The sequence below is a fragment of the Scyliorhinus torazame genome, chromosome 21 (assembly GCF_047496885.1).
Source record: "Scyliorhinus torazame isolate Kashiwa2021f chromosome 21, sScyTor2.1, whole genome shotgun sequence".
Taxonomy (NCBI): Eukaryota; Metazoa; Chordata; class Chondrichthyes; order Carcharhiniformes; family Scyliorhinidae; genus Scyliorhinus; species Scyliorhinus torazame.
In genome coordinates, this window is record NC_092727.1 from 8,272,901 (window position 1) to 8,285,198 (window position 12,298).

The 12,298-nt window shown below is 46.1% G+C and overlaps 1 protein-coding gene across 5 annotated transcripts in view; it reads left to right on the top strand.

Moving 5' to 3' along the window:
• The window catches only part of nlrx1 (NLR family member X1), a 64,829-nt gene that overhangs the window by 10,437 nt on the left and 42,094 nt on the right, over positions 1–12,298 (top strand). The window contains exons 1-2 of one of the 5 annotated variants that reach the window (XM_072486435.1): positions 7,896–8,138; positions 8,599–8,738. The exons of 2 other annotated variants lie outside the window; for them this stretch is intronic. The gene's annotated coding sequence lies outside the window, so the exon portion shown is untranslated. Of the gene's footprint in view, positions 1–7,895; positions 8,139–8,598; positions 8,739–8,977; positions 9,131–12,298 lie in introns of those variants that run through there. 2 more of the 5 variants (XM_072486436.1, XM_072486441.1) reach the window with 2 other exon arrangements.

The following is a 12,298-nucleotide window of genomic DNA, read 5'->3' on the forward strand; positions in this document are numbered from 1 at the left end:
TGTGGGGAAGGGGGGTCTGTCACTCACTGTGTGTGGGAGGGGGGTCTGGCACTTACTGTGTGTGGGATGGGGGGTCTGTCACTCACTGTGCGGGGGAGGGGGGGTCTGTCACTCACTGTGTGTGGGGGGGGTCTGTCACTCACTGTGCGGGGGGGTGGTCTGTCACTCACTGTGTGGGGGAGGGGGGTCTGTCACTCACTGTGCGGGGAGGAGGGTCTGTCACTCACTGTGTGGGGGAGGGGGGGTCTGTCACTCACTGTGTGGGGGAGGGGGGTGTCACTCACTGTGTGGGGTAGGGGGTTCTGTCACTCACTGTGTGGGGGAGGGGGACTGTCACTCACTGTGTGTGTGGGGGGTCTGTCACTCACTGTGTGGGGGGAGGGGGGTCTGTCACTCACTGTGTGGGGGAGAGGGGGGTCTGTCACTCTCTGTGTGTGGGGGGGGTCTGTCACGCACTGTGTGGGGGGGAGGGGGGGCCTGTCACTCACTGTGTGGGGGAGGGGGGTCTGTCACTCACTGTGTGTGGGGAGGGGGGTCTGTCACGCACTGTGTGGGGGAGAGGGGGGTCTGTCACTCTCTGTGTGTGGGGGGGTCTGTCACTCACTGTGTGGGGGAGGGGGGTCTGTCACTCACTGTGTGTGGGGGGGGGGGTCTGTCACTCACTGTGTGGGGGGGAGGGGGGGCCTGTCACTCACTGTGTGGGGGAGGGGGGCCTGTCACTCACTGTGTGGGGGAGGGGGGTCTATCACTCACTGAGTGGGGGGGGGGGTCTGTCACTCACTGTGTTTGGGGGAGGGGGGATCTGTCACTGTGTGTGGGGGGTCTGTCACTCTGTGTGGGGGGGAGGGGGGTCTGTCACTCACTGTGGGGGAGGGGGGTCTGTCACTCACTGTGTGTGGGGGGTCTGTCACTCACTGTGCGGGGGAGGGGGGTCTGTCACTCACTGTGTGTGGGGGGTCTGTCACTCACTGTGTGCGGGGAGGGGGGTCTGTCACTCACTGTGTGGGAAGGGGGGTCTGTCACTGTGTGGGGGAGGGGGGTCTGTCACTCACTGGGGGAGGGGGTCTGTCACTCACTGTGTGGGGGAGGGGGGACTGTCACTCACTGTGTGGGGGGGAGGGGGGTCTGTCACTCACTGTGTGGGGGGGTCTGTCACTCACTGTGTGGGGGGAGGGGGGTCTGTCACTGTGTGTGGGGGGGGTCTGTCACTCACTGTGTGGGGGGAGGGGGGGCCTGTCACTCACTGTGTGTGGGGGGGGTCTGTCACTCTGTGTGGGGGGGAGGGGGGTCTGTCACTCACTGTGTGGGGGGGGGTCTGTCACTCACTGTGTGCGGGGGAGGGGGGTCTGTCACTCACTGTGTGTGGGGGGGTCTGTCACTCACTGTGTGCGGGGGAGGGGGGTCTGTCACTCACTGTGTGGGGAAGGGGGGTCTGTCACTGTGTGGGGGAGGGGGGGTCTGTCACTCACTGTGGGGGAGGGGGTCTGTCACTCACTGTGTGGGGGAGGGGGGTCTGTCACTCACTGTGTGGGGAGGGGGGTCTGTCACTCACTTTGTGGGGAGGGGGGGTCTGTCACTCACTGTGTGTGGGAGGGGGGGTCTGTCACTGACTGTGTGGGGGAGGGTGGGTTCGGTCACTCATTGTGTGTGGGGGGTCAGGGAGTCTGTCACTCACTGTGTGTGTGGGGGGGGAGTCTGTCACTCACTGTGGAGGGGGAGTCTGTCACTCACTGTGGGGGGAGGGGAGTCTGTCACTCACTGTGGGGGGAGGGGAGTCTGTCACTCACTGTGGGCGGAGGGGGGTCTGTCACTCACTGTTTGGGGGGGAGTCTGTCACTCACTGTGTGGGGGGGAGGGAGTCTGTCACTCACTGTGGGCGGAGGGGGGTCTGTCACTCACTGTTTGGGGGGGAGTCTGTCACTCACTGCTCATCATGTAAATCTTTTAAGCTGGAGACATTGATGTTTATCACTGTTCCACTCAATGCTGTACATGTCACATGTTCCCAACCATGCAACACGCCTATTCCGGTCCCCAGCCGTGTGTTTCTCGGGGGACTGTGGTTCGCTGGGGGCGGTATTCTCTTTTAACCGCACAAGGTGACTGTGGTAAGACACACTCCGCTCTGACCCCAAGTGAGTGTCTGTGGATTTCTCCTGAATCCTACCCCCCCCCCACCCCCCAGATGATTCTTATCCTGTGAGCCATGAACTCCGGCTTCCACACGAGGGATTTCAAATTCCACTTTCAAAAGTTATACCTTCAAATCTTCTTTTAAATTATACTTTACCTCCGCTGCATCTATCCAGGTTTCGATTTCAGGTTTGCATTTTTCCCTCCGGTTTCCTTTGTCTGAAAGACTTTTACACAAACTGCAAGGTCCAGTTATTAATTTCCACAATTATTTCAAATCATGTCTCTCAAACTGTAGTAATTTCTCACAAACCTTTGCACTACTGTAGATATTTCTTTCCGGCCTCTCTCAATCCAATGCCTTTCCAATTCTCTGCGACTTTACTAAACCGCATTCTGTTCTGTTTTCCAGTTTCCTCTGTTCTGTTAATTCCAGACTCCGTGGAAACCTCTCTTCATTTCTCTAATTTCCATAACTAGCTGGACTTTAGATTTTTGGCATCAGTTCTCTTGACCAATATTCTGCAGTATGGCTTTTCTTCTAGCAAGGCTGAGAGATGTTTCCAATTTAGCCTTATAAAACTGCTTCTAGTAGAGCTGCCGTTTCTCTCAATATCAATCTCCAACTGCAATGAAATTAGCTAAACTATAGCTCTACCCTACAAGGCCCCAGTTGCTAAGCAACTATGCTGATTTATTTATTCTCCACGCCGTAGCCCCCTCGAAGCACAATAGAATCACAGTTGCAATTGAAACCAACTCCCACACATGCAAACATCTTTGCCCAGCATGGATCTAACTATAGGTTTTACCCTTTCAGGCACAGAAACATTAAATATTTAATTTTTAATGTTTACCAATATAAATATAAATCCCTTAAAACTACCTTTATTTTTCCTAACACCTCCCCCTTTGAAAGAAAGAAATCTTCATAATCATGAAGATTTCTTTACACTGCTGTTACATCCACTTTACACAAACTTAACATCACAAATATCTAACCACATAACTTATTACACCATACAAGTAGTTTCATTAGTTCACAATTACACATGTCATTATATATAATTGCAATGGTCTAACCAAAACAAAGACAATAACTTCAACAGCATCATCAGACTGCGGTAACATTATCACACACCAGTCTTGTGTTTCTTCTAATTTCCAGTTTTCAACTCTGAAAATAATGTTTCAGTTAAGTCTACAATGCAATTGTCCGTTTCTTATAATAATCTTTATTATTATCACAAGTAGGCTTACATTAACAGCGTTCTTCAAACAATACAATAAAGTTACTGACCCCTAGTCGCCACATTCCGGCGCCTGTTCAGGTACACAGATTACAAACAGTCCAAATTACCTAACAGCTTGTCTTTCGGGACTTGTGGGAGGAAACCCACACAAACACGGGGAGAATGTGCAGACTCCGCACAGACAGCGACCCAAGCCAGGAATTGAACCTGGGACCCTGGCACTGTGAAGCAACAGTGCTAACCACTGTGTTACCGTGCAGCACAAGGCATAGTTCCATTCACAAGCCCACTTTCCAAATTCACGTGTGGCAAATTTGCATTTCAATTTAACACCATCAAAATGTCACTTTTGTACATCTCCATCTCCTTTCTTCCCTTGTCAAAATCTCTTTTAGCTGTTTGAAGAACGTAGATTCTTCTTCTGTTCACTCAAAGTAGAATCGTTTTCTTGCTTTGGTTGTTTTTTGAACGTCCTGTGGCCTTTGTTTTGTTCTCCCAGTCCCAATTCCAAGAGTTCTTTTCAATTCTGTTCAAGCCATTTCAACCACTTCCTCGCTCAGAAGTTTCATAGTTCATTCTAATCCTTCAATATCTTTGCACAATTCCTGAGCTGCCTCAGCCCAGGTCTCGGCAGAGTTTGAATGGTCTTGGGCAAAATGGCCACTTGCCATTACTCCAACGGCTACACCCTGTGTACTATCACCGACGAGAAATGTTTAAAGGAGAGGGCGGGAATTACTGGCCAACCCGCCGCATGTTTCTCGGCAGCGGAGGGGGCCCGCCAGCGGGGTTTTCTGGGAAACCCGTGCGCCTTCGGTGGAATATCCCGCCGGAGTGAACAGCCGGTAAATTCTGCCCAGAGCCTCTAGTCATTGACTCAGAAAAACCAGTTTGCAATTTCAGTTTGAGAATTTGCATTTTCCAATTCTGGAAGTACTTCAGTTTTTTTATTTGTTGATTACTATCTTTGATACATACACTGACATTCTCTGTTCGGGAAACTAAGGGCGCGATTTTTCCAAGAATATGACAAAGTGTCATTTTGGACTCGTTTGGCGGGGTGTTCCCCGTTGGCTTTTTGGGTGAGTTCCAGAACTAGATTCACTCACACTCAGCCATTTTTTGTCAGGGGGTTGGGGGTGGGGGGGGGGGGGGGGCATTGGGGAGTTCCTCACCGGTCAATCCCACGCTTGGAAATGTGTTCAGCAGTGGGGAACTAGATTTGCCAGCCAGACCGGCTCCCCCACGATCAGGCACCACTTTGAAAGGATGCCCGGATCTCAAAGTGACCTTGAGGGTCCCCCACAGCCCCCACCCACCGACATTGCGACTCCCCGCAGACATGGGCATTACCCCATACCCATCCCCCAAGTGAGCACACTCCGCTCTGAGGTCACTGAAGCCCCCCCCCCCCCTCTTTTCAGTCCACCCCATTCAGTCTCTCCACCCCTCCCCCCTCCTTGCAATACCCCTTCTTCATAGAAGTAGCAACACCCCCTGCTCAGGTTCTGACACCCCCATTAAAACCTTTATTTTCCTAAGAGAAGGAATTGACAGTATGATTAATAAATTTGCTAATCATGCAAAGATAGGGAGGAAATTAAGTTTTGAAGAGGACATGAAGAATCAGCTTAGGTGAAAATTGGCAGATGGTGTGCAATGAGATTTAGCAAATATGGACTGGAAAGGGCTATTTGAAGGTAAAGCGGCGTTTAAGGCGTGGGAGGCATTCGGGGAGGTTTAAGAGATTCAGCGTAAGCACGTTCCACAAAGAAAAAAGGGTGGGACAGCCAAATCTACAGCACCCTGGATGTCAGGGAGCTTACGGGAGAATATAAAGCAGACAGGGACAGCTTATGAGATCTCTGAAACTACAGAAAGCCATGAGCTGTAAGGGGTGAATTCAAAAAGGAAATTGGGAAAGCAAAGAGAGAGCATGAAAGAATATTGGCAGCAAAATCAAGGAGAACCCAAGATATTTTATAGATACATTGAGGGTCATGTGAGGGTCCCTTTAAGAAAAGTGTGTTTTATCAAATGGCTGCAGTGATGTCACTGTGTGGGTGGAGCTGGGCTGTGATTCTGTCTTTTACTTTCGTTTTGAGCTGGAAGCTGCTTTGTGGCTCTGTGTTTTATGGTTTCGGTTTCAGTTGGGAGCTGCATTCAAACAAAGAAGGTATATTTTTGGTCTCTCTCTCTCTGCATGCTAAAGAATGTCTCCAGACCACTTGATAACTTCAAAGTAATACCTGTTTTCTGTAAGGAAGTCAAATCTACAGTTTTGTCGGAAAAAAGGATGTTTGGCTTATGGATGTTGTTAGGAAAGTTATTACGGGTTACCTATAGAGTACTGTATCTTTGGTGGGTATTTGTGTTGGTAGTTGATACGATGTTTACTGTGTGTTTAAAAAAAATGTTAACTGGATTCATAGAATAAACATTGTTTTGTTTAAAAATACTTAAGATCTCTGTTGCATAACACCTAGAAAGTGGGCCTTGTGCTCCCTCATAACCAAAATCTATTAATAGTTGTGGGTCAGGTGAACTCCATGATATACTTTGGTGTTCCCTAAACCCTGGCCCATAACAAGAGTAGGAGGGTAACTGAGGAAAGAGTAGGGCCCATAAAAGAATGGTTTGTGTCTGTCTTCACAAAAGGTGGGGGGACAATACAGACATTGTAGGGAAGGAGGAGGCATTTGAAGCATTGGATGTGGTAAGCCTAGAGGGTAGACAGAGTATTAATGGGATTAGCATCCTTGAGAGCGGATAAATCACCAGGGCTGGATGAACGTACCCAAGGCTGTTAAAGAAGCCTGGGAGGAAATAGTGAAAGGTCTGCCCACCATATTCCAATCCTCACTGGATATAGGTGAGATGCCGGAGGATTGGATAATGACTAACATTGAACCTTTGTTTAGAAAGGGAACGAGGTATAGACCAGATAATTGCAGACCAGTCAGTCTGACCTTGGCAGCGGGATCAATTAGGTTTATTGTCGCGTATCCCAAGGTACAGTGAAAAATATTGCTCTGCATACAGTCCAGACAGATTGTTCCATTTATCATAGGACATACGACTCCCTGTAGTTTCTTACGGTCTTGGACCGAGCAGTTGCCATACCATGCTGGGTTGCAGCCAGATAGGATGCTTTCTATGGTGCATCTGTAAAAATTCTGAGAAACGGGATAGACTGTCATTTGGGAAGGTGCAGATTAATCGAGGAAGTCAGCGTGGATTTGTTAAGGGAAAGCCGTAGAGACTAATTTGATTGAATTGTTCCGAGGAAGTGACAAGGAGGGTTGATAAGGGTAGTGCAGTTAATGTGTTCCACATGGGTTTTAGTAAAGCTTTTGACAAGGTCCCGCATGGCAGACTGGTTTTAAGAAAAATATAACAGCCCATGGAATCTAGAGGAATCTAGAGGAATGTAACTGGCTGGATACAAGATTGACCGGGTGGCAGGAAAGAGGGTAATGGTTGACGGGTGTTCTTGCGGCTGTCCAGTGGGGCTCTGGAGGGCTCCGTACCACATCCTCTGCTTTTTCTGATATATATTCATGATTTTGGACGTAATTATAGGGGCATGATCAAGAAGCTTGCAGGCAACATAAAAATTGGCCGCGTGGTTGATAATGAGAATAGCTGCAGATTGCAGGGAGATATCAATGGACTGTAGAAATGTGAGCTGGTGCATTTGGAGAGGTTAAACAAGGCAAAGTAACACAATAAAGGGAGGATCTGCAAGATGTAGAGGGCGTGAGAGAGCCATGAGTGAATGTTCATCTTCCCCTGAAGGTAGCTGGACAAGTTGATAAGGCAGTTAAGAAGGCAAATAGAGTTTTTTCATTTATTAGCCAAGGTATAGAATATAAGAGCGGGGGGGTTATGCTGAAACTGTACAAAACACTAGTTAGGGCCACAACTTCAGTACTGTGTGAGTTCTGGTCGCCTCACAGAAAGCATTAGAGAGGGTACAGAGGAGATGGATCAAGATGTTACCAGGGCTGGAAAATTATAGCCGTGAGGCAAGATTGGATAGGCTGGGATTTGTTTTCCTCGGAGCAGAGGAGGCTGCGGGGAGATTTAATTGAGATGTACAGAGCTGTGAGGGATCTGGATTGAGTGGAAGGGTAGAGCCTAGTCAGCTTAGCAGAGGGGTCAATGACCAGGAGGCATTGATTTAAAGTGTTTGGTGGAGAAGTTGGAGTGGAGATGAGGAAATGTTTTATGATGCAGAGGGTTGGGGAGGGTCTCGAACTCCCTGCCTTGGAGGGCAGGGTTCTCGAACTCACTGCCTGAAAGGATGCTAGAGGCAGTACCCTTCAAACCTTTCAAAAGCTGTCAGCATTTGCGACTCCAGTGCGGTAACCTGCAGGATGTCGGACCAAATGCTGGGGAGTGGTGCTGGGCTGGGCTGGGCGGCACAGCTGTCACGGAAGGGCTCAAATTAATCGACAATGAAGGTCTTGCTGCATCGCCAGGCGCCCAGCGTTTATCAGGGCTGCATCCCTGTGGGGCTTTTCACTAACTCCACCGCAGTGTTAATGTAAACCTACTTGTGACACCAGTAAACATTATTAGTCTTCACCTTGACGAACTGATGGTCACCTTCTGGAACCACCAAAGTTCTCGAGTGGGCAATTCTGGATTGGTCCAGCAACCACAAGCGGATGGGAATATCTTCAGGCTGTATGGGATGTGATGGTAGTTTCCAGGTTTAAGTTGCTTTGCAATCTCCATATTCATCACGTGAGTCTAATTCCCAATATTGTCACTCCGCATATAATCTAGTAACAATTTTTCTCTTTGCATATGTTCATTCATTTGTCTACATGTGTAGGTACATAGGGACACTTCCATTGGGGCAGCAGAGGCTGTCTTCACCCACTAAACAGGGATAGATATTTGCCCATAATCTTCATTATGGCCATTCATGTACCCAAGCCCAATTAATCCCAGTAAAAACAGCCCGCAGAGTTATTAATCTTGTTGCATTGGTCCTATAAAGTAAGGAAGGAAATAAAGACTTGCATTTTAACCGGGCACCTTTCACACCCTCGAGATGTCACAAAGCGCTTTACAGCCATTGTCGTGCTTTTGAAGTGTAGTCACTCTTGTAGGAAATTTCAAGCGTCCAATTTTCTCTCAACAAGTTCAGATAAAGTAATGAGATAGATAATCATATTTCTCTTTTTTTCTGTTGATTAAGGGATACTTGACCAGGACATTTTGAGAACTCGCTCTTCAATTATTGTTGTGGGATCTTTTACATTCAGATGGGCTACATTTTAATATCTGATCCTAAAATGCAGCATCTTCAGGAGTGCAGCACTCTCCATTATTACATTGGTATGTAGACCTAGTTATGTGCTTCAGTTGCTGGAATCAGACTTGAACCTTCAAACTCAGAAGTGAGAGTCCATCCACTGAGCCAGAACTGGCATGTGGTAGAGCCAGCCTTTTCAGATTAATCATTTTTTTAACATACTTGTTCTTTGGATGTTGGTCATGCAGTATTTATTGCCCATTCCTGTTTGCGCGGGTAATTAAAAATTGGGTCAAAATCCTGGAATTCATTCTCTAACAGCACTGGGTGTACCTACACCTCGGGGACTGCAGCGGTTCAAGAAGACAACTCACCACCACCTTCTCAAAGACAACCATGGATGGGTGATAAATGTTGGTCTAGCCAGCGATGCCAAAATTAGGAGTCAACGTGCATTGTGAGGCTGGAGTCACAGGTAGGTCAGGGCAGATAGGAATGAAAAGGTCCTTTCCCTGAACCACTTGGGTTCTTCCAACTATCCGGCAATCTTCATGATATTTTCTGGTACCAACCCCCAATTACCACATTCTTTTTGAATTTTGTTTCACAACTTGCCCCGCTGAGGCTTTGAACTCATGACTCTTGTGTTGCTATTTCAATGCCATAAATTATTTCCATTATCATTAATCCCAATAAAAATGTATCTGTCCCATTAATTCCACTGAGCTGTCCCTGTCTACTAATCCCAACATGAGCAGTCCTGTTCCACTCTTCATGTTCAATTAGTCTTTTAGCACGGTTCAGTCAACTTCCATGAATCTGGGTAGAGATGTTCCTAATCCCTTTCATCTGCCCATTTCCTATTATCCCTGCAGAGACAGTCCCATCACATTAATCTTACCCCATCCTATTAATTCCCAAGCACGTGTGAAATTTATGGCACATAGTGAACAGATGCAACCACTGGGAGGCTGGAGTGAGGAAAATTTGATTTTCATTCGGTTTCCTTTTCTGGAACCTGAAATTACTCTTATCATCTTTCAACTAATCATTATTTTATTACTCATTAATTCTCAGGATGTGGGTGTCACTGGCAAGGCTGGCATTTATTACTCGTCACTAATGATTGATAGATTTTTGTTTTCGATAGATTTTGCCTAGGACCGATGGTCAGACTGTGTAAGGACAACAGGGTATTTTTCTCAGCCGGACATAAGTGAACCAGTTGTTTTTTTAACAACAATCCGACATCTTCATTGTCACTGACTGATGCCAGATTTCTATTTCCAGATTTAAAGCAAAATAATTTGAATTCTGAAACTGCTATGGCAAATTTGAACTCACAATAATTGGATTCTTAACCAGATTTCTGGAATATATTAACACCATAACCTGTCCCTGCTATGCTGCCATTATATCCAACATGCTTGTACCTCTGCCATGTAATCATTAGGGATTGTGGTCATTACCGGTGTAATCTAACTGGGGCATTGTCTGGAGTGGAAATACAGGTTTTACAACAACTATTGTTCTTTATATTGGAGTATGCTGGACATACAGTGTGACATATACTTGAGGTGGCAAGAGAAAGGAAAGTGAATCAATGGAGATAAACAACCCAGTGTCTATCGTACAAAGGTTTTGCAGCTTTGAACACAAATTGTTCATTTTCATTAACTGGCTTTTTGCGTGTTTATCAGCCACAGTGAGGTTGGACATCTCTGCCTGGTGCAAATGGGAAGGGTATCTGTGAGAGCAAATGGTTTATTGAATCCAGTAGAATCCAGTCAAGATAAAATTACTGAACCATGAGCTTATTGCTCACAGCCACTGGGAGTAAAGTGAAATTGCACAGCTTCTTGCAGAGCCTGAGATTAATGAAAGCAGGCACTCCATGTTATTACACGTAGAAGTTTTATCTAAGACCAGTACTGATGCAAGTTGAACACTTTAAACTTGCAGAGAAAACAATGCAATCAGCAGTCAACAAGGATACACTAAAAACCTAGGAAATTGTCTTGCAGAGGGTCAGAAGTCTGATACTATCTGGTGATGAAGGGTTATAGAACCAAGGCAGATAGTTGGAGTCATGCCTTTGTTAGCTCTCAGCTTGCCTATTCAAACGGTCTCTTGGTTGGCCTCCCATCTTCCATCCTTCATAAGCAAGGGCTTATGTAAGACTTGCACCAAGTACCATTCACCAATCACTTCTTTGTTCTCTGACGTAGATTAGCTCCCAGTCTGTAATTCCTCTATTTTCAAATTCTCATCCTTGTTTTCATATCCCTCCCTATTTCTGTAATCTCCTCCAGCTCAAAATCCTCCAAGGTTGTGCTCCTCCAATTCTGGCCTCTTGTACATCCCTGATTTTAACTGATTACCGTTGTTGGCTATGCCTTCAGCTCTGAAATGCCCTTCCTAAATCACTCCATGTCTTCCCCTTTAAGGCATTCCTCATTTTCTATCTCTGGCGAAGATTTTGGTCACCTGCCCTAATATCACCTTATGTAGTTTGGTATCTAACTTTTGTTTGGTAATGTTCCTGTGATCCATCTATGGGCACTTACACATTAAACAAACTATATAAATGCAAGTTGTTGTCACCATAAGGATCAGCCATGATCTAATTCAATGGTTGAATAGACTTGAAGGGGTGATTGGCCACTTCTCTATTCCAATGTAACTAATTCCTACCCAGAAGGTATGGTTTCCAATGTCCTTCAGTGCTGTTTAATCCCTCAGGCACCAAACGGAGCTAAGTGTTATGGGTCAGGGTTTAGAAAACCCCGGCATCAATACCTTCAGGCTGATAGGTATGTGAAAAAATGATTTTTAAGATGATAATCCTGTCACTTTAAACATAGAATCAGAGAACAGTTACAGAAGGAAGGGGTTTTGAACCATTGTGTCCGTGCAGTTGAAATATGCGGTTGTGGGGGCTGTATGGGCCAGGATTTAGAGAACCCCAAAGTGTATCATGGAGTTCACCTGACCCACAACTTTTACTAGATTGTGGTATGGGGAGCACACGGCCCACTCTACAGGTGTGGTACAGCAGAAATGGAAAAGTATTTTTTAAAGCAAAACAATGTTTATTCTATGAACTCAAGTTGACCATTTTAAAACATACAGTGAATATCTTAGCAACAATCAATTCAAATATAATCCCCAAAGAATACAACACTAAATAATCCTTAAACTGTCCTTTTAACATCCATAAGACTTTTTAAAAAAACTTTTAACAGAAGCACATCAGGTTAAAGTCACTACTGAGAGCAGTTATTAGTTTTAAATCACCAAAGTGACTGCAGCTATCCAGCTCTGAAAACAAAACTAAAACACACCCTGCAGCAAACAGCCTAAAATGAAAATAAAATGCTGACAGACATCCCAGCTCCACCCACACTCTGACATCACTGATAAACACCCATTTCTTAAAGCTATATTTCTTAAACGCCCATTTCTTAAAGGTACTCTCACATGACATAAGTCATTTGAAAGTGTGGATATGGAGACTGGGTGCAGTGCTTCTAAGAACAAGAGGGATGTGGACCATTTCCTGAAAGCTACAAATGGCTTTCCTCACGCAGGAAGTGGGACAAACTGTCCTGTGAACTGAAAGCTGTGTTATTCTCTGCTGCAC